Raw genomic sequence first — 19,905 nt, forward strand, 5'->3', positions numbered from 1 at the left:
CTTTTAACCTGCCTTTTGTTGCTTTATTACCTGCGTGACCGTATCGCTGTCTACGAACCCACACGCTCCCTACGGTCATCTGGAGAGGCCCTGCTCGTGATCCCGCCCGCGTCGCTAGCGCGCTTGGTGGGGACGCGAGACAGGGCCTTTTCTGTGGTGGCCCCCCGTCTCTGGAACGCCCTCCCGAAGGATCTCAGACAGGCCCCTACATTGGCAGTCTTCAGGAAGGAATTGAAAACTTGGCTGTTCTGATGTGCCTTCTCAGATTAGGAACCTCCAGTACCAAATCCTAGAAGCACCTTAGTAGAACCAAGATCACTGCACACTGCACACTGCACTTATATTTAATCCCATATCCCTCCTGCCACATCAGCACTTTAACCCTGTACCCCTGTACCCAGCCGGCCCAGTTTTAATAGTGTCTCGTCATATTGTTACTGTTATTGTTTTCCTGCTTAACTGTTTTAATTTGCTTGGTATTGTATTGTTGTATTGTGTTTTTGGGGCTTCGGCCTGTGTAAGCTGCATCGAGTCCCTTGGGAGATGCTAGTGGGGTACAAATAAAGTTATAATAATAATAATAATAATAATAATAATAATAATAATATCTATTTTATTATGCCTTTTATTACTTCATTGCTACTATCATCTATCTATCTATCTATCTATCTATCTATCTATCTGTCAAGATGCCTTGTATTACTTTACTATTATTCATTTTATTATGCCTTTTATTATTTGGCTACTATTTATTTTATTATGTTTTGTATTATTTTACTATTATTTTTATTATGCCTTTTATTACTTTATTATTTATTTTACTATTATTTATTTTATAATGCCTTGTATTACTTTATTGTTATTTATTTTATTATTTATTTTCCTATCCCTTTTATTACTTTATTATTATTTATTTTAATCTGCCTTTTATTGCTTTATTATTAGTATCTATGTTATTATGCCTTTTATTACTTTGTTGTTACTTATTTTATCTATCTATCTATCTATCTAAATAAATATGTAATGCTCGTTTGTGTTTTTTGCTTTTTAAGTCCCTTCTGCTGTGTTTTTCATTGTTTTTATTCGTCCAGTGGTTTTTGAGTTATGTTAATCCCACAAACTAGTATTACATTTTTATTTATATAGAAGACTAGCCATCTCCTGTCATGCGTTGTTGTGGCCCAGTATATGTGCCTTGTGTGTGTACATGAAAAACACAGCAGAAGAGACTTAAAAAGCAAAAATAAAAATGCATTACAATGCATGCACAAAACCATATATATACACACATATATACACAAATACATAAATGTACACCTACACATATAAACACATGTACACACACAAAGCACATATACACAGATTGGGCCACAGCAACGCGCGGCAGGGGATGGCTAGACTTCTATATAAATAAAAATGTAATATTAGTTTGTGGGATTAACATAACTCAAAACCCACTGGACGAATTGGCACCAAATTTGATACGAATGCTTTTGATACGAAATAATAATAACTGTTTTAACATGATGAGATGTATTCCACACTGGGCATGCGAACTCAGCAGCAGAGTAGCCATGCGCAAAGGCAGATGTCTTCACTGTGTCTGGTTGTGATCCCCAGGTTGTGCCAGTCAGCTTTCGTATGATATTATTTCAAGCACCCACTTTTTGCTTGCTAGCCAAGCAGTGCTTCTTGTAAGTCCAGAGTGACTCCCGGGTATTTGGGTGTGCTGCAATGCTCCAGTGGGATTCCTTCTCAGGTCATCCTCAGAGTCCAAGATGCTTGTCTGTTCTTAAGGTGAAAAGCACACGTCTGTGTTTTAGATGGATTAGGAATCCTCTGGTTTTCCCTGTAATAGGCAGTAAGAGCACCTAAAGCTTGAGCGGTGATGGCAAGATCGTCAGCATAGAAGAAACTCTATGTCCCTTCTGGCATTTATCCATTTCTTGCTGTATAATGTTTATCTTTTTATATAATACTAGGCATCCCCTGCCACACATTGCTGTGGCCCAGTCTGGTGATCTGGAAAATAAAGTAATGAGAAAGTGTTGGTTTCTAATATACGCAATGTCTTTCTGCTTGTGGGTAAACAGTATTTCTTGCTGTTTCTTTGTCAGTGTTGATGATTGGTTTGCCTACTCTGGAACATGCAACATATAATTGTCCTTCTTTAGGGATCCCTTTCAAATCTATGATACTATATCTCTCCATGTGTGAATCATATATATCTATCAATATCTATGACTAGATGGCTCTTTGTCAGGAGGGCTTTGATTACGTTTTCTTGCCCTAGTGAAGGGAGTTGGACTGGATGGCCTTAAGTATGGGGGTTATGTGTGGGAAGTTTGCCCCAACTCTGTCGTTGGTGGGGTTCAGCATGCTCTTTGATTGTAGGCGAACTATAAATCCCAGTAACCACAACTCCCAAATGTCAAGGTCTATTTTCCCCAAACTCCATCTGTGTTCATATTTGGGCATATGGAACATTTGTGCCAAAATCCATCATTGTTTGAGTCCATAGTGCTCTCTGGATGTAGGTGAACTACAACTTCCAAACTCAAGGTCAATGCCCACCAAACCCTTCTAGTGTTTTCTGTTGGTCATGGGAGTCCTCTGTGCCATGTTTGGTTAAATTCCATCATTGGTGGAGTACAGAATGCTCTTTGATTGTAAGTAAACTATAAATCCCAGCAACTACAACTCCCAAATGACAAAAATATTTTTTTGTGTGATGGTCACTCCTTGGGTTAGTAGGTATCTTGTGTCCAAATTTGGCAGCAATTCGTCCAGTGGTTTTTGAGTTATGTTAATCCCACAAACAAACATTACGTTTTTATTTATATAGACTAACCGTACCCTGCCAGTCTGTGTATATGTTTTGTGTGTGTGTATGTATGTGTATATATGTGGTTTTGCACACGTGTTGTAATGTATTTTTTATTTTTTGGCTTTTAAAGTTTCTTCCGTGGTGTTTCCCAGTGTTTTTATGAGTCATGGTCATTTGTTGGCCTGAGAGGTGTCTTGTGTCCAAATTTGGTGTCGGTTCGTCCAGTGGTTTTTGAGTTATGTTAATCCCACAAATGAACATTACATTTTTATTTATATAGATCTCTATTTCCAAAGTCTGGAGTGTATAAACTGTACTTTTATTCTACCTTATTCTTAAAATAGAAACTGTCTGCAACTTTGTTTATTAATTATAGTTGGCATAAATGCTCACCAGCCTGTTCCGTCTCAATTTATTGAGGTCTAAGTTCCACGTCATCTGGATTTCAAATGCCTGTGTAGATGGACCTTGAAATAGTATTCTCAGCCATTCCTTCCACTTGCATTTTGCTTTCAAATATAACCCAGGGAACGATCACAGACATCTCAACATTACGCAACATTTCAGGCTGTCTCCCTATGCTCGTCTCTTACAGAAGCAAAGCTCAGGATCCCTAATTCAAAGTGGATGGGATGGCACCTTGGCTTGCATGCAAAGGCACATCTGTCATGCCAGAGTAGCAACGTTTTCTTCTTTTACCACCTTTAAACTTTACAGGAGATGCGATGAATGCCTGACGAATCCTCCAGAGGCGGCTGCCAGGGTTAACATTTTTAATTTCCTGTTTAATTAGAGCTGGTGATGGGTAAACCAGGCGCTCTATCACCAGTGGCGGCGTGTGCTGTAAATTTCGGCTTCATCTCCTCGCTCGAATGACCCTGGAGATTACAACGACATGAATATGAATGAAGTTACTTTATATTTCATCAAGGAGAGAAGCTATCTCTCAAACCAGCATTGCTTGGAGTTTGTTCCTTTGCCTGGAGTTGGGCTTTCTTGAAACCCTTGTGCATTGCGGAAGTTTCCAGGGGATTTTGCACCCAAAAATGTGATTGACTCTGCCACTCTTTTGTGACCCAAGAAGAGTGCATGCATCACATGGCTACAGCTGTCAATTGTGGGTAAAGATCCATAAGAGAAGATTGACATGTTTGCTGTGAGCGAGTCCTTGAGTCCACTTATAAGATCTGCTTGAGGGAAAGCCAACAATGGATTGAGATAGTGTCGTCCTTTGGAACTACAAATCCCATGAGCCAAAGTGAGCTTTCCTAGTGAAGAGGGATGATGAGAATTGGACTGCAAAAGCAAAAGGAACGCTACACTTTACCTGTCCTTGGACTTGAGAAGCTTGACTACCTCAACAACCAGAAAAGTCTGCCATTGACAAAAGCACAGGTATCATCTACTATGGTATTAAGTGTTTAAGCTTGGTGAGAATGATCTTCCCGAGGTTTAAAATTCAGTAGGCAGAGCTGCCTATGGATGCTGTAAAATGGCATTCCCAAAGGACAAGTGATAACGTTGGAGTGGGACTTCAGACCCTTCTACACTGCCATATAAAATCCAAATTATCTGCTTTGAACTTGATTATGGGGCCGTGGTTGTGCAAAAGGGTTACACCCTTGTGCTCCCGAACTGCTGACCTGAAAATTAGCTGAATTGCTGATCTGAAGGTCAGCAGTTCGAATCCGTGAGATGGGGTGAGCTCCTGTCTGTCAGCCCTAGTTCCTGCCAACTTAGCAGTTCGAAAACATACAAATGTGAGTAGATAAATAGGTACTGCTTTGGCAGGAAAAGGCAAAGAGACGCTCCAAGCAATCTTGCCGGACACATGACCAAGAGGTGAAAACGCAAGCTCCTCAGCTTGAAAATGGAGAAAAGCACCTCCCCAGAGCCAGAGATGAGCACCGCCTCCGTAAGCTGGAAATGAAAGGAGAAGCCTTGCCTTTGTTTGTGTTTGTGTGTCTCATGTGATTTTAAAGGCACTGAATGTTTGTAATCCACTCTGAGTCTCTTAGAGGACAAGGGAGTAATATAAATTATTATTATTATTATTATTATTATTATTATTATTATTATTATTAGAAACACAACAAGATGAGTCAACAGCAGACAAGATCACTCTGCTGGCTGTTGTATCAGATCACACGTCGGACACTTCCCAAGTGTCTAGGAAGGTGTGATGTATCAGTGAATAATGTGTGCAGATCCCAGTAAGGTGGCCTTTTGCAGCTGGCAGATGGTAATTTTGTCAGCGCCAATTGTGTTTAAGTGCAGGCCAAGGTCTTTAGACACTGCACCCAGTATGCCGCTCACCACTGGGACCACATGTACTGGCTTGTGCCAGAGTCTTTGCAGTTCAATCTTTAAATCCTCGTATTGTGTCAGCTTTTCCAGTTGTTTCTCTTCAAACCTGCTGTTATCTGGGATTGCAACACCGACAATCCATACTTTGTTTTTTAACACAATCGTGAGGTCAGGAGTATTGTGCTCCAAAACTCTGTCAGTCTGAATTCGGAAGTCCCAAAGTAGTTTGACGTGTTCATTCTCTGTAACTTTTTCTGGCTTGTGATCCCACCAGTTCTTTGTTGCAGGAAGATGGTATTTGTGGCACAAGTTCCAATGAATCATCTGAGCAACGGTGTTATGCCTCTGCTTGTAGTCTGTCTGTGCAATTTTCTTGCAGCAGCTGAGGATATGATCTATTGTTTCATCTGCTTCCTTGCAGAGTCGTCTATTATTATTATTATTATTATTATTATTATTATGTGGCAGTGTAGACTCGTATAATCCAGTTCAAATCAGATAATGTGGGTTATATGATGTCATAATCTGTGTTATATGGCAGTGTGGAAGGGACCTTAGTTGCCAGTTGTGGGCATTGTAAAGGAAGGAAATCCTTATATACCAGGAACTCTCTTCTCGTCATTACAGTTAGCTTGCAGAAGATGGCATCATTTTCATGCGTATCCCTGCCACAATGGGCCGCATAAGTGTAACTTATCCCCACATTTCCTGACCGCTTCAGTTGATTTTTGCCCAGCACTATGTCAAAAGATTGGAAATAGAAGCAGTGATCTGTGATGGGATCTCTCTACTTTAGCATTATTCAAAGAAGCAGCTAGAAATGTCAGTTCTGAGTGAGACCATAAAGTTGAGAAGAGGAGTAAACATTAAATTTAAAAGCATTTTAAACACAAAAAAATAGGGAACAGTGCAGAATCCTTATTTAACAAACCCATATGGCAGATCAAAGGCCAAAGTCCATTTAAGGCCCTTTCTACACTGCCATATAATCCAGATTATCAGAGCAGAAAACCCACATTATATGCTTTGAACTGAATTATATGAGTCTACACTGTCATATAATCCAGTTCAAAGCGGAAAATCTGGATTTTATATGGCAGTGTCAAAGGGGCCTAAAGAAATCTTTCTCAGAGAGAGGATGGACTTGTGAAAGAGATATGTCTCTAATCCACACAAACAATGCACGTTGTTTGATGAGCTTTACATTACAGATTTCACCATTCCTATATAGCAATTAGGGTCTGTAGAAGTGCAGCAGGTTAAACCACTAAGCTGTAGAGCTTGCTGACCAGAAGGTTGTCAATTTGAATCCAGAGAGTGGGGTGAGCTCCCGCTGTTAGCCCCAGCTTCTGCCAACCTAGCAGTTCAAAAACATGCAAATGTGAGTAGATCGATAAGTACTGCCTTGGTGGAAAGGTAACAGCGTTCCATGCAGTTATGTTCGCCACATAACCTAGGAGGTGTCTACGGACAACGCCGGCTCTTCGGCTTAGAAATGGAGCTGAGCACCAGCCCCCCTGAGTTGGAATCGACTAGATTTAATGTCAAGTGGAAAATTTTACCTTTACTTACCTATATAGCAATTGTTTTGTGGAGGTTTATAGTCAACCATCTGGAAATTTCCAAATTGCAAAATATATAAAAAGTCAGTTTAAATAAGCCTTTGGCAAACTGGGGCTACTATATGTCAATGATGTCAGCCATTGTAACATTGTCCTAATTTTCCCCCCTCAAAGCTATCTAATGATTTAACACTTTATTTAATGGATTACACGCCTCCCCTTATAATGATTGTGTAAACTGCATTAGACTGCCTAATCTTGACAAATTAGGCTTTTTGCAATGATGCTCCAAGCCCTGCAAAAACGTAAGTCCCATGCTCAACGGTGCTGAGAGCTGCTTAGTAGTCCAACATAAGTAATAGTGGCACCATGGGTGCACCTGCACTGTAGAATTAATGCAGTTTAATATCACTTTTAACTGCCATGGCTCAATTCTATGGAATGATGAGAGTTGTACACTGGTGCCTCAGTAAGCTACACATCCCAGGATTCCATAACATTGAGCCATAGCAATTAAAATGATGCCAAATAGCATTAATTCTGCAATGCCCCCATTCACCTTTTAGCATAAGTAACTTTTCTAAGAAGTTTGCAATTTCTGCTCCGACTATGATTGGTTCCATCGAAGTTCTTTCTCAAAGGCCAGGAATGGGTCTTTTCTGAACGGAGCTCTGGTTTGCTCTTGGCTGTCTTTCTTTCTTATTCATCCAGCATCTTTTTGTCTTTTAATTACATCTCACTAAAACCGCCTGCTCCAGATACTTAAAAGAGGTGGGATCCAATTAAATTTATGGAGCTTTAACACGGCTTTTTTGTGTCAGCCAATGGTTCAGGCTGGACAGGGAGTTGGCTTTTGTGGATATGCTTAAGGACTTTTATGGCAAGTGTCTAGACACGGCCTTGGCTCATAAATGTCTCTAATGTTCGGTATGAGAGAAGCATCTGCCGAGACACTCTGGAACAGGTGCGCCATGCATTCTGAGTTTGCACAAAATGAGTTTTCTTTGCCATGCATACACAAACACTCCCCCTTACACAATCCAGGCAATAGAATTACAGGGCAGGGAGTATCTCCAAAGTCTGCTAGCATATCTATGGATGCGTCAGCCCCAACACAGGGAAAACATCAAATACATACAAAAAGAGGATGAAGAAATAGACAGATGCATAATGAGATGCCAGGAGGACCAGCTGCTCTATTCACTTTGGTGCAAAATGCTCCCCAACCACTTCTACAATTAACCAAGGCTCTTGGCTCAAGATGTAATGTTCACCATGAGGTTTTGATCACCATCAACCTGCCTCGTAAACATCTACAAGGACAGTGAGGTATAGAAAAGGCTTGTCACAATAAAGTGTCCAATAATGGCATCCTACATGGTGCCTTTGGATGAACCAATAGATTAGTCTCAAAAGTTAACTAGTTAAGCAGAAACCAGGCACCCTCAGGATGGGTGAGACTACAACTTCAACCAGCCTAATTATTATATTGGAGAGGCTTAGCAGAAGTATAGTCTAACATACTTTGAGCAGCTGCAGGTTGGAGGAATCTGTATTGTTTTAAGAGATAAATTTGTCATTATGTATTATCAGAGTGTGGAGACATCTCTGTCTCCTTCTCTTCTACCTTCTCCATCTCTGTCTCCATTTCCTTCTCCATCTCAGTTTCTTTCTCCTTCTCCTTCAACTTCTCAATCACCATCTCCATCTCCTTCCCTTTCTCCTCCACCTTCACCTTCAACTTCAACTTCTCAATCTCTGTCTCCATCTCCTTCTCCTTCACCTTCACCGTCTCCGTCTCAGTTTCTTTCTCCTTCTCCTTCAACTTCTCCATCTCCATCTCCTTCCCTTTCTCCTCCATCTTTGTCTCCTTCTCCGTCTCCTTCTCCTTCTCCTTCACCTTCTCAGTCTCAGTTTCTTTCTCCTCCTTCTCCTTCTCCTTCAACTTCTCCATCTCCTTCCCTTTCTTCTCCACCTTCATCTTCAACTTCTTCATCTCTGTCTCCTTCTCCATCTCCTTCACCTTCAAGATTCAAAAGGGTGCCCCATTGAGGAAGGGGGGGGGACTCGTAGTTAGTCACCCAGGATCAATAATGTGATCAAATCTCTAGGAACTGTTAAAGGGCTTTCACCTAATTTTGTATTTTCACCTAATTTTGTTAAAGGGCTTTCACCTAATCTATCTTAACTTAACTCACAAGGTTGTTGGTAGAAGAAATTGAGGCAGGAGAATGTTGGATGCAACATGGATCCCATTCTTGTTGCAAAAAACCATATGCATCCAATGCTTCCCTCATTCTGGAAACCAGAGCCTTGTCTTTCCCAAGGAGACAGCCAACTAGGGAAACGAACATGCTGTTGAGTACAGCAGGATCCTTAATACTATTTTAAGAGTTGATGTGGAAAAGATCCAGAAAAGAAAGGAATGAAGATCTAGTAGTAGCATTAGCATGAAGATGGGGATTAAATGAAGGCATCCTCCCACCCATAAGGAAATCTGGAACTGCCCGTGGGAATGGAATAGTAAAAAGCAGCCACTATTAGTGGAAATATTACGCAGCATGTTATATCTAGGGCTTTGACGGGCTACCATGTTTAAACTGGTATGGTAATCCGTGTGGTGGAGGAGATAATATTTTAGATGGAGAAAGAAGCCTGGTTTTACCTTAAGCCTTCTCTTTAACGGTAAAGGCGCCATTGGAAAATATGCTTCTAGAATGTATTTATGAGCAGGATGTGCAGCTGGGTTTCAAGGAGGCGAGCGGATGCTTTGTTGTCTTTTCCCCCTTCGCTCCTTGTGCCAAGCGTTATCAAGCCTTCCTCCCTCCCTCTCTCCTGACACCATTCTTCTTTTAAGATTGCATTCTCCAACTGAATGGCTTGGGAGAGGGTTGCTGTATTTGTGAGGATTTCACAGAAATCCTTTGAAGCAGCCTTGGCACCAATTAGGGCTTACCGTGGCTTCGGAGGCTTCTATAAATAACATTTCCGGGGAGCCGGGTTCTTAAGGCTTTGACACATTTTTCTTGGGCACATGTTGCTGGAGGCCTCTCACATCTCTTTCGCTTTTCAAGATGCCTCTGGTTCCTTTCTATCAAATTCATAAAGACATTGGGAGATTTGGAGAAGTTTCTCCCCGCTAAACAAAGCCAAAATTTCAAATTTCTTCACTCCCCACATTCAATGGCTAGAAATTCTTGCCTTTCTGGAGAGCATCATGATGTGCCTCAAAAATGTCAGGAAACAGAGATAGCAACCCTAAGTCGACATCAAAACATGATTAAAGATTCAAAAGCAGTTTTTGAGGAATGGAGCTTTAAGAGTCCTCAGCCTCAATCAGGCATGGGCAAACTTTCTAACTTGAGGGCCATATGGCAGGCTGGAGTGGGGTGGGTGGGCCGGGAGGAAGAGAGTGGGTTCTCCCCAAACCCCTCCCTGCGTTTTCCTCCCCTTCCTCTTCTCTTTTGGAGGCAGAAAGTGAAGGAAAGCCGGAAACGTTTGGATCCCAAAAGAGTTGGCCTTGGTCAGAATGAGATGGTGGATGGGAGAGAAAAAGTGTATCCATTCAACCCTATATTTCCTGCTCCTGATATAGAATCCTAGAACTGGAGGAAACCCCCAAGGGCCATCCAGTCCAACCCCTCCCATGCAAGAAGGCACAATCAAAGCACTCTTAATACAGCCTCTGCTGAAAAGCCTCCATCACACTTCAAGGCAGCCCATGCCACTCTCAGGAAGTTCTTCTTCATCTTTTCAGTCGAATCTCTTTCCCTGCCATTTGGAAGCATTGCTCCCTTGTGCCCTAGTCTATAGAGCAGCAGAAAGTCATGGCTTCGCTTGGTGCTGAAACATCATCCTGTTGTTCTGGTGAGGCAAATAGCAAAGGTCTCTTGGAGCTGTCCATGGTCAGCTATCCTTTACTTAGGGGTAAAGGATAGGGGTAAATTTTGTCAGTAGAAAGGCTGCCAGTTTGAAGCCCGGGTCAGGGTGAGCTTCTGGACTTCAGCCCAGCTTCTGCCTACCTAGTGGTTCGAAAGCAAATGTGAGTAGATAAATAGGTACAGCTTTTAAAAAGTGGGGAGGCATTCTTAGGCTCCCATAAGGAATGCCAGTGATTCAATAAAAAAGGGGGAAATTATGAACAAAAGCTCTTTTGCAGGGAGATGGAGTGACAGCACACACACACACACACACACACACCCCGGTGGCTGGAAGCAAGCACAAAGCTTCCAAGTTGCTGAGAGATGGACAAAGCCGATATATATCTCTATCTAAGTATAATTGCCTATCTTGTTTATGTATGAAAACAACATTGAATGTTTGCTGCATTTGTATGTTCTGTGATCCGCTGTTGGAGTGCAGCCTGTGATTGTGTCTAATGATCTGGATGTTGGGAGTGACAATGAGGGTCATGTGTCTAATGATGAGGTTGCTCTAGATGCCGAGAATGACAATGGGATTCCTGTTCAAAGTTACTTTTCTGGTGAGAATGTTCCTGAAGGGTTTGGGGATGATGGTCTGTTCCCAGGGACTGAATTGCTACCAGAGAATTCCCAAGGCTTGAGCCTGAGAAAGGCTCGGTGCCTGGTCCAGGTGCAGAAATTAATGAGTGTAACATGCACAGATATCTATAACAACAATTACAAAAACTGTAGATTGCAAATCACAATTTCTATGTTCCAAGAAATTCTACATTGAATGTAACATGAGAACATTAACACGATTAATTAGAGACTGTTTATAAATAGAAGATAGTTTATCAATACTTTGTCAACACAGTGAAACTAGAGCTTCCAAAATAACAATTACTATATACCTGGTCTCTAATTAATCGTGTTAATGTTCTCATGTTACATTCAATGTAGAATTTCTTGGAACATAGAAATTGTGATTTGCAATCTACAGTTTTTGTAATTGCAGAAATTAATGAGCCAGTAGATAGGAGAAGTGCTTTAAGTCAGCACAGAAAAACAAACCAGGCTCTCAGGTGCTCTGCCGGATCACAGGAGAGACTGATAGCAGATTCAAGGCTGAGAAAAAATCATTTCCTTGCTGCTTGGGATATAGAGTAGATTAGGGGATAAAAGTGCCAAATACAGAATCGGTAGTCAGATGAAGCAATGTTGGAATTGAGTCAAGACATTGTCTCAGGTCCCTAGAAGCCTTGCCTTGGATAGATTCTTGCATCAAGTGCCTTTTTATTCCCATGCTGAAGTGTCTTGTTTGATTCATGCTCAAGTTTTGGGGTTTTTACCTTTGATTCATGCTCAAGTTTTGGGGTTTTGCCTTGGAAGTTCCAGTACATGTTGTCATGAACTCTGATGGACTATTTCCTGGATTTGTTATTCCTATCTTTCTTTTCTACCTAATTGGATTTACCTATTTTTGTGGATTGCTTTTTACCGCTTTTAATTATCATCAATAAACTGCTTGCATTTTACTCAGCTATGTGGTGTTTAAAGTCAGAGGGCTTCCTGGCCTGGAGTGCAACATCCGCCCTGAGGCCCCTTCAGGGTGAGAAGGGCAGAATATAAATATTGTAAACTAGCCGTCCCCTGCCACACATTGCTGTGGCCCACATGGGGGTTCTGTGTGGGAGGTTTGGCCCAATTCTATCGTTGGTGGGGTTCAGAATGCTCTGTGATTGCAGGTGAACTATAAATCCCAGCAACAACAACTCCCAAATGTCAAGAATCTATTTTCCCCAAACTCCACCAGTGTTCACATTTGGGCATATGGAGTATTCATGTAGAGTTTGGTCCCGATTAATCATTGTTTGAGTGCACAGTGATCTCTGGATGTAGGTGAACTACAACTCCAAAACCAAAGGACACTGCCCACCAAACCCTTCCAGTATTTTCTGTTGGTCATGGGAGAACTGTGTGCCAAGTATGGTTCAATTCCATCATTGGTGGGGTTCAGAATGCTCTTTGATTGTAAGTGAACTATAAATCCCAGCAACTACAACTCCTAAATGATAAAATCAATTTTGAGTGAAGGACATAGATTGGGTTGTTAGGTGTCTTGTGTGCAAATTTGGTGTCAATTCGTCCAGTGGTTTTTGAGTTCTGTTAATCTCACAAACGAACATTACATTTTTATTTATATAGATAAATAAATAAAGCTCTGATGTCCAATGGAGGAAACAACAATGAAAATATGACTGTTGCCATTCCATCCCAGCCAGATTCTAATATTTGAGACAATTGTCTTGCTCTTCCTAATGGTAGGAGCTGCCCTGTCCCTGAAAATATTTGCTTCTGTAATTTTCACTGTCACAAAGCCTTTCCTTTCCAATTTCACAAGCCCAGCCAGATAAGGAAGAAAAATCATGACAACTGTGCCCTGGTCAATGCAGATTATTCAAACAGTGGTTCATCGGATCTCAGTTAGCACCTTCCCCTGGATTTAGTGTCACATTTATCACCTGTTAGATAATTGTGCAAAGCTTTTATTGAAGATCTCCTGCAACAACACCATTCTTTTATCAGTCAGGAGCAGCAGCGGCTTCATCGACATCTCTCAGAACCAGCAATTGACTGGCTGGTCTGTCAGTCAAGGCATTAAAATAAACATGAATGAGTGTTTCATTGCAGGAGCTTTGCTCACTTCGTCTAAAATCTGCAGCAGACCTCACGGTTTGGCGATGCTCTGGCTTGGAATGAATCGGACAAGATTTTTCATTCATGGGTGTATTTTTTACTCATTTTTTTCATGAGTTTGCGCTGAAAACTAATTATATGTTTTGCCAAATTCTGTAAGCTCACTAGGGAATGAATGATGAAGTGCTTTTCTGCAACTCTATCATGTTTTCCCAGCGTGTGGGAGGACTCATCTGCCGCATCCTTTCATGGCCTGATAAAGTCCATTCATTTCTGCAATTCTGAAGGAAATGGCTAGCCAGGCGGCAGCTGAGAAGGTAAAAGAGGAAAAATAAGACTCGCGCATGCTTGGCACAACCCTTAAACTCCAGATATTTCATCAAAGGTCCACAAGATAGATGGAAAGGGGTCATTGTGCATTACATTATAATGTAATACAATATACTACTATTTATTATTTATTTACAGTATTTATATTCCGCCCTTCTTCTCACCCCGCAGGGGACTCAGGGCAGCTTACAATGTACACATATATGGCAAACATTCAATGCCAAAGACACACAACACATATAGACAGACAGTCAGAGGCTATTTAACATTCCACTTTTCTGGCTGCCAGGGGAGCTGTCGCTTTCATCGTCCATCTATTATTTTATTATTACTTTTTAAACTTTATTTGTACCCCGCTACCATCTCCCCAAGGGACTCGGTGCGGCTTACATGAGGCCGAGCCCAAACACAACAATACAGCAATAAAACAACAATACAAGCAATTAAAAAACATAGACAATAAGATAAACAACATTATCAATAAAACAACACACAATTAAAAACAGAGGCGGGGGGGGGGGCAAATGTAACGTTAAAATTGGAAATATGCTGGGACATGAACGGAAAATGATACTGTTGTTTGTGGAAGGGCATACAAGCAGACTTAGAAAATGTAAAGTGCTTTGGAGGACAAAGTGCTATAATATCATTATTCCGGGAAGGCACACTGGAACAGCCACATCTTTACATTCCTCCTGAAGACTGCCAAAGTTTGAGCCTGTCTGATGTCTTTAGGGAGTGAGTTCCAGAGTCAAGGGGCCACCACCGAAAAGGCCCTCTCTCTCGTCCCCACCAATCGCGCCTGCGATGCTAGTGGGATCGAGAGCAGGGCCTCCCCGGATGATTGAAGGGAGCGTGTGGGTTCGTACACAGAGATGCGGTCACGCAGGTAGGCGGGTCCCAAACCGTTCAGGGCTTTGTAGGTAAGAACCTGCACCTTGAATTGGGTCCGGTAGATGAAAGGCAGCCAGTGGAGCTCCTTAAACAGGAGGGATGACCTCTCTCTGTAAGGAGCCCCGATTAACAACCTGACTGCCGCTTGTTGGATCATCTGAAATTTCCGGGCCGTTTTCAAGGGCAGCCCCACATAGAGTGCATTGCAGTAATCCAGTCTAGAGGTGACTAAGGCGTGGACCACCTGCGACACTGATGAAGTACTTCCATATTCCCCACATGCTTTTGCTGGAGTGCTTTGCTGGAGTCTTTTTTATGGCCTCGTAAATTAGTTAAATTAGCCTCCCCACACATAGGTGGTACCTAATTTTCCTACTTGACAGATGCAACTGTCTTTTGGGTTGCAAAGGTCAACAACAAGCTACACAATTGGTCGGAAGCTCACTCCAATCCTGGCTGGCTTCAAACTCATGACCTTTCAGTCAGAAGTGATCTTAATGCAGCTGACATTCAGCCAGCTGCACCACAGTCCCGGTGCCTACTAATAATTACTACTACTACTACTAATATAATATTATAATTATATATTTTATATTACATGTAATATTACTAATAATATTACAATATAATGGTATAGTACAATATAGTAATATATAGTACTGATATTGTACTATGCTAATAATATAATGTATTGTATGTATATATATATGTTATAAGCCGCTCTGAGCCCCCTTCGGGGTGAGAAGGGCAGCATATCAGTATTGCAAATAAATAAATACATAAATAAAAAAATAAATTGTGAACCTGTAAATCAGCGTTTCTCAACCTGGGGTTGGGACCCCTGAGGGGGTAATGAGGGGGGTGCCAAAGAGGTCGCCAAAGACCATCAGAAAACATGTATTTTCTGTTGATCATGGGGGTTCTGTGTAGGAAGTTTGGCCCAATTCTTTCATTGGTGGGGTTCAGAATGTCCTTTGGTCCAGATCTATCATTGTTTGAGTCCACAGTGCTCTCTGGATATAGGTGAACTACAACTTCAAAACTCAAGGTCAGTGCCCACCAAACCCTTCCAGTATTGTCTGGAAGGCAGGAAGCAGCCAGGTTTTGAAGCTGCAAGGCCATTCAATACTACTCAAGGTTTCCAATTGCAATATTCAGACTTTCTCCAACTCTGGATATTCCACAGATATATAAACCTCACTTGCCTAGTTTCCAACAGACCTCACAACCTCTGAGGATGCCTGCCATAGATGTGGGTGAAACGTCAGGAGAGAATGCTTCTGGAACATGGCCAGACAGTCCGGAAAACTTACAGCAACTCAGTGATTCCAGCCATGAAAGCCTTTACTCATCTAAGACCAAGACTGCATTTGCACTGTAGAATTAGTGCAGTTTGATGACACTTTAACTGCCATGGTTCAATGAACATTAGGAAGAACTTCCTGACTGTGAGAGCCATTCAGCAGTGGAACTCTCTGCCCTGGAGTGTGGTGGAGGCTCCTTCTTTGGAAGCTTTGAAATGGAGCCTGGATGGCCATCTGTCGGGGAGTGGGGGGTGGGTGGGTTGAATGCAATTTTCCTGCTTCTTAGCAGGGGGTTGGACTGGATGGCCCATTAGGTCTCTTCCAACTCTATGATTCTATTATTCTAATGATATGGAATCCTGGAATCCGGGAATTTGCAGTTTAGTAAAGTATCAGCTTTCCAAAGACCTCGTAAAGCTACAACTCCCCTGGTCCGATAGCACTCAGCCATGGTAGTTACAAATGCATTAATTCTAGAGCGTAGATGCACCCCAAGACAGCTAAAATAGTGTACTTTGTACTGCAATGAGAGCGATCTTCTGGAGAGAAAAGGCCACAATAGCAGTTGGCACATGAGGCTGCTTCTCTCAGCAGAATGTATGCATAAATTGCTGTCTATTCCGGTCTACAAGTGGATTATTTACAGGGCAATTACGGCTGTGAATGTTCCACTTAGCAAGTGCCTTAGCATATGTATTTGTATGGCTGTTTGTTTGTTTGTTTGTTTTTTGGCTCTGAGCTGCAGTTTATTCTGAATGGGGAAGCAGTGCTAGAAAATAGCAAGGCGCATAGTTGGTGGCCTTGGTGGCGCATCTGGAGTGAAAGGTGTGGATAAAAAGAGCCAAGGACAATAACAACATAGTTGGGTTGCTGTTAGCTTTCCAGGCTGTATAGCTATGTTCCAGAAGCATTCTCTCCTGACATTTCACCCACATCTGTGGCAGGCATCCTCAGAGGTTGTGAGATCTAGGCAAGTGAGGTTTATATATCTGTGGAATAATGTCCAGGGTGGGAGAAAGAACTGTCTGTTTCAGGCAAGTTTGAACGTTGCAGTTGGTCACCTTGATTAGCATTGAATGGCCTTGCAGCTTCAAAGCTTAGCTGCTTCATGCTTTGGGGAATCATAGAATCAAAGAGTTGGAAGAGACCTCATGGGCCATCCAGTCCAACCCCTGCCAAGAAGCAGGAATCCTTGGTTGGGAGGTGTTAGCTGGCCCTGATTGCTTCATGCCAGGAATTCCCTGTTTTTTGAGTGTTGTTCTTTATTTACTGTCCTGATTTTAGAGTTTTTAATAGGTGGTCTTGTCTTCTTAAGGCAAGTTTGAACGTTGATGTTGGTCACTTTGATTACTATTGAATGGCCTTGCAGCTTCAAAACCTGGCTGCTTCCTACTTTGGGGGATCATTGGTTGAGAGGTGTTAGCTGGCCCTGATTGTTTCATACCAGGAATTCCCTGTTTTTTTTAGTGTTGTTCTTTATTTACTGTCCTGATTTTAGAGTTTTTAATAGGCGGTCTTGTCTGCTTGAGGCAAGTGTGAATGTTGCAGTTGGCCACCTTGATTAGCACTGAATGCCCTTGCAGCTTCAAAGCCTAGCTGCTTCATGCTTTGGGGAATCCTTGGTTGGGAGGTGTTAGCTGGCCCTGATTGTTTCATGCCAGGAATTCCCTGGTTTTTTAGTGTTCTTTATTTACTGTCCTGATTTTAGAGTTTTTAATAGGTGGTCTTGTATGCTTGAGGCAAGTGTGAATGTTGCAGTTGGCCACCTTGATTAGTATTGAATGGCCTTGCAGCTTCAAAGCCTGGCTGCTTCCTGCTTTGAGGGATCCTTGGTTGGGAGGTGTTAGCTGGCCCTGATTGTTTCATGTCAGGAATTCCCTGTTTTTTTAGTGTTGTTCTGTATTTACTGTCCTAATTTTAGAGTTTTTAATAGGTGATCGTGTCTGCTTGAGGCAAGTGTGAACGTTGCAGTTCGTCACCTTGATTAGCATTGAATGGCCTTGCAGCTTCAAAGCCTGGCTGCTTCCTGCCAGTGGGGATTCAATGGCCATTCAATACAATGGCTATTCAATACAATGCCCATTAAAAGCCAGGCACATTTTAGATGCACATATTATCCTACAGTTTCAAATGTTTTTGCATTGATTTGTCTTTCTCAAAAAATACATCACAAATCTCAAATATGTACAGATTCCAATGGTAAGAGAAATCTTTGTCCCACTGCCAGTCTTAGGAGGCATACAAATCAATACTTCCATTTGAAAATACAACCCAAACATGCTTATCTTCTACTAGTTGTACCCACCATGCGTTGCTGTGTGGCCAACCTTCCCCCTTTTTTCCCTTTCTTTCTCTCCTTTCTTCCTTCCCTTTTTTCTTTTATTCTCTCCTTCCTTCTTTCTCTACCCCTTTCCTTCCTTCCCCTCCCTTTATCTTTCCCTTTTACTTTCTCTCCTTCCTTCTCTACTTATTCTTGGACTGCAACTCCCAGCAGTCCTCCTGATCGATTGATCTATCTATCTATCTATCTATCTATCTATCTATCTACCTATCTCTATCTAATCTATCTATCTTATCTATCTGGGAGTTGTAGTCCAGGAAGAGGAAATTGGAAATGTGCACTGTATCATCCTTTAGCTATTTTGGTTTTTAAATCCTTTCCGCTTTTTTTTGGGGGGGGGGGGGTATGAGTGATGGTCACTCGTTGGCCTGAGAGGTGTATTGTGTCCAAATTTGGTGTCAATTCGTCCAGTGGTTTTTCAGTTACGTTAATCCCACAAACTAACATGACATTTTTATTTATATAGATGCCTAATGGCGGGAGACGTGGTTCATCCAGGCAGGCACCTCTCAATGTTCTGCAGAGCCTCTCACAGTTGGCTTGAATGGCTTATTTATGAAGCAGACAGACTCAGATAGCCCTTCTTTGAGATGGTCGCTGCTTTAATCGAAAGTGAAAAGGTTAGGAATGGCCTGTGTTGGGCATAAGCTGGATTTGACTGTTTCATTTTTCACACCACTCCGTCCCTGGCCTTTGGGGAACGTTTATTAAGAGAGCACTTTTCCTTGCACTTGCTACGAGACGCAGAAGGTCAGCGTTCCATCAGTGCAGTGCCGAGTGGCAGATCGTAGCCATACAATATTAACTACAACACTTGCCCTAGTGCTACATACTGGCACTGGCTAGCTGTTCTAGGCATGGGCAAACTTTGGCCCTTCCTCCAGGTGTTTTGGACTTCAACTTCCACAATTCCTAACAGCTGGTAGGCTCTACACAATTTCTCTCCATGGGCTCCTCTGCTCTCCCTCCCAATGCCCAAATGTGAACACTGGTGGAGTTTGGGGAAAATAGAGCTTGACATTTGGGAGTTGTAGTTGCTGGAATTTATAGTTCACCTACAATCAAAGAGCATTCTGAACCCCACCAGCGATGGAACTGAACCAAAATTGGCACACAGAACTCCCGTGATCAACAGAAAATACTGGAAAGGTTTTGTGTTCACATTTGGGCAGAATGAGAATTCGTGCCAAGTTTGGTCCAGTTCGAGCATTGTTTGAGTCTGCAGTGCTCTCTGGATGTATGTGAACTACATCTTCAAATCTCAAAGTCAATGCCCACAAAACCCTTCCAGTATCATGGGAGTTCTGTGTGCCAAGTTTGATCATGGGAGTTCTGTGTGCCAAGTTTGGTTCAATTCTATTGCTGGTGAAATTCAGAATGCTCTTTGTAGGTGAACTACAAATTCCAGCAACTACAACTCCCAAATGTCAAGCTCTATTTTCCCCAAACTCCACCAGTGTTCACATTTGGGCATACTGAGAATTCATGCCAAGTTTGGTCCAGATCCAGCTTTGTTTGAGTCCATAGTGCTCTATGGATGTAGGTGAACTACAACTCCAAAACTCAAGGTCAATGCCCACAAAACCCTTCAAGTATTTTCTGTTGGTCATGGGAGTTTTGCGTGCCAAGTTTGGTTCAATTCCAAACTGATGGAGTTCAGAATGCTCTTTGATTGTAGGTGAACTATAAATTCCAACAACTAGAACTCCCAAATGCCAAGCTCCATTTCCCCCAAACT

This window comes from Anolis sagrei, chromosome 10 (genome assembly GCF_037176765.1).
Source record: "Anolis sagrei isolate rAnoSag1 chromosome 10, rAnoSag1.mat, whole genome shotgun sequence".
Taxonomy (NCBI): domain Eukaryota; kingdom Metazoa; phylum Chordata; class Lepidosauria; order Squamata; family Dactyloidae; genus Anolis; species Anolis sagrei.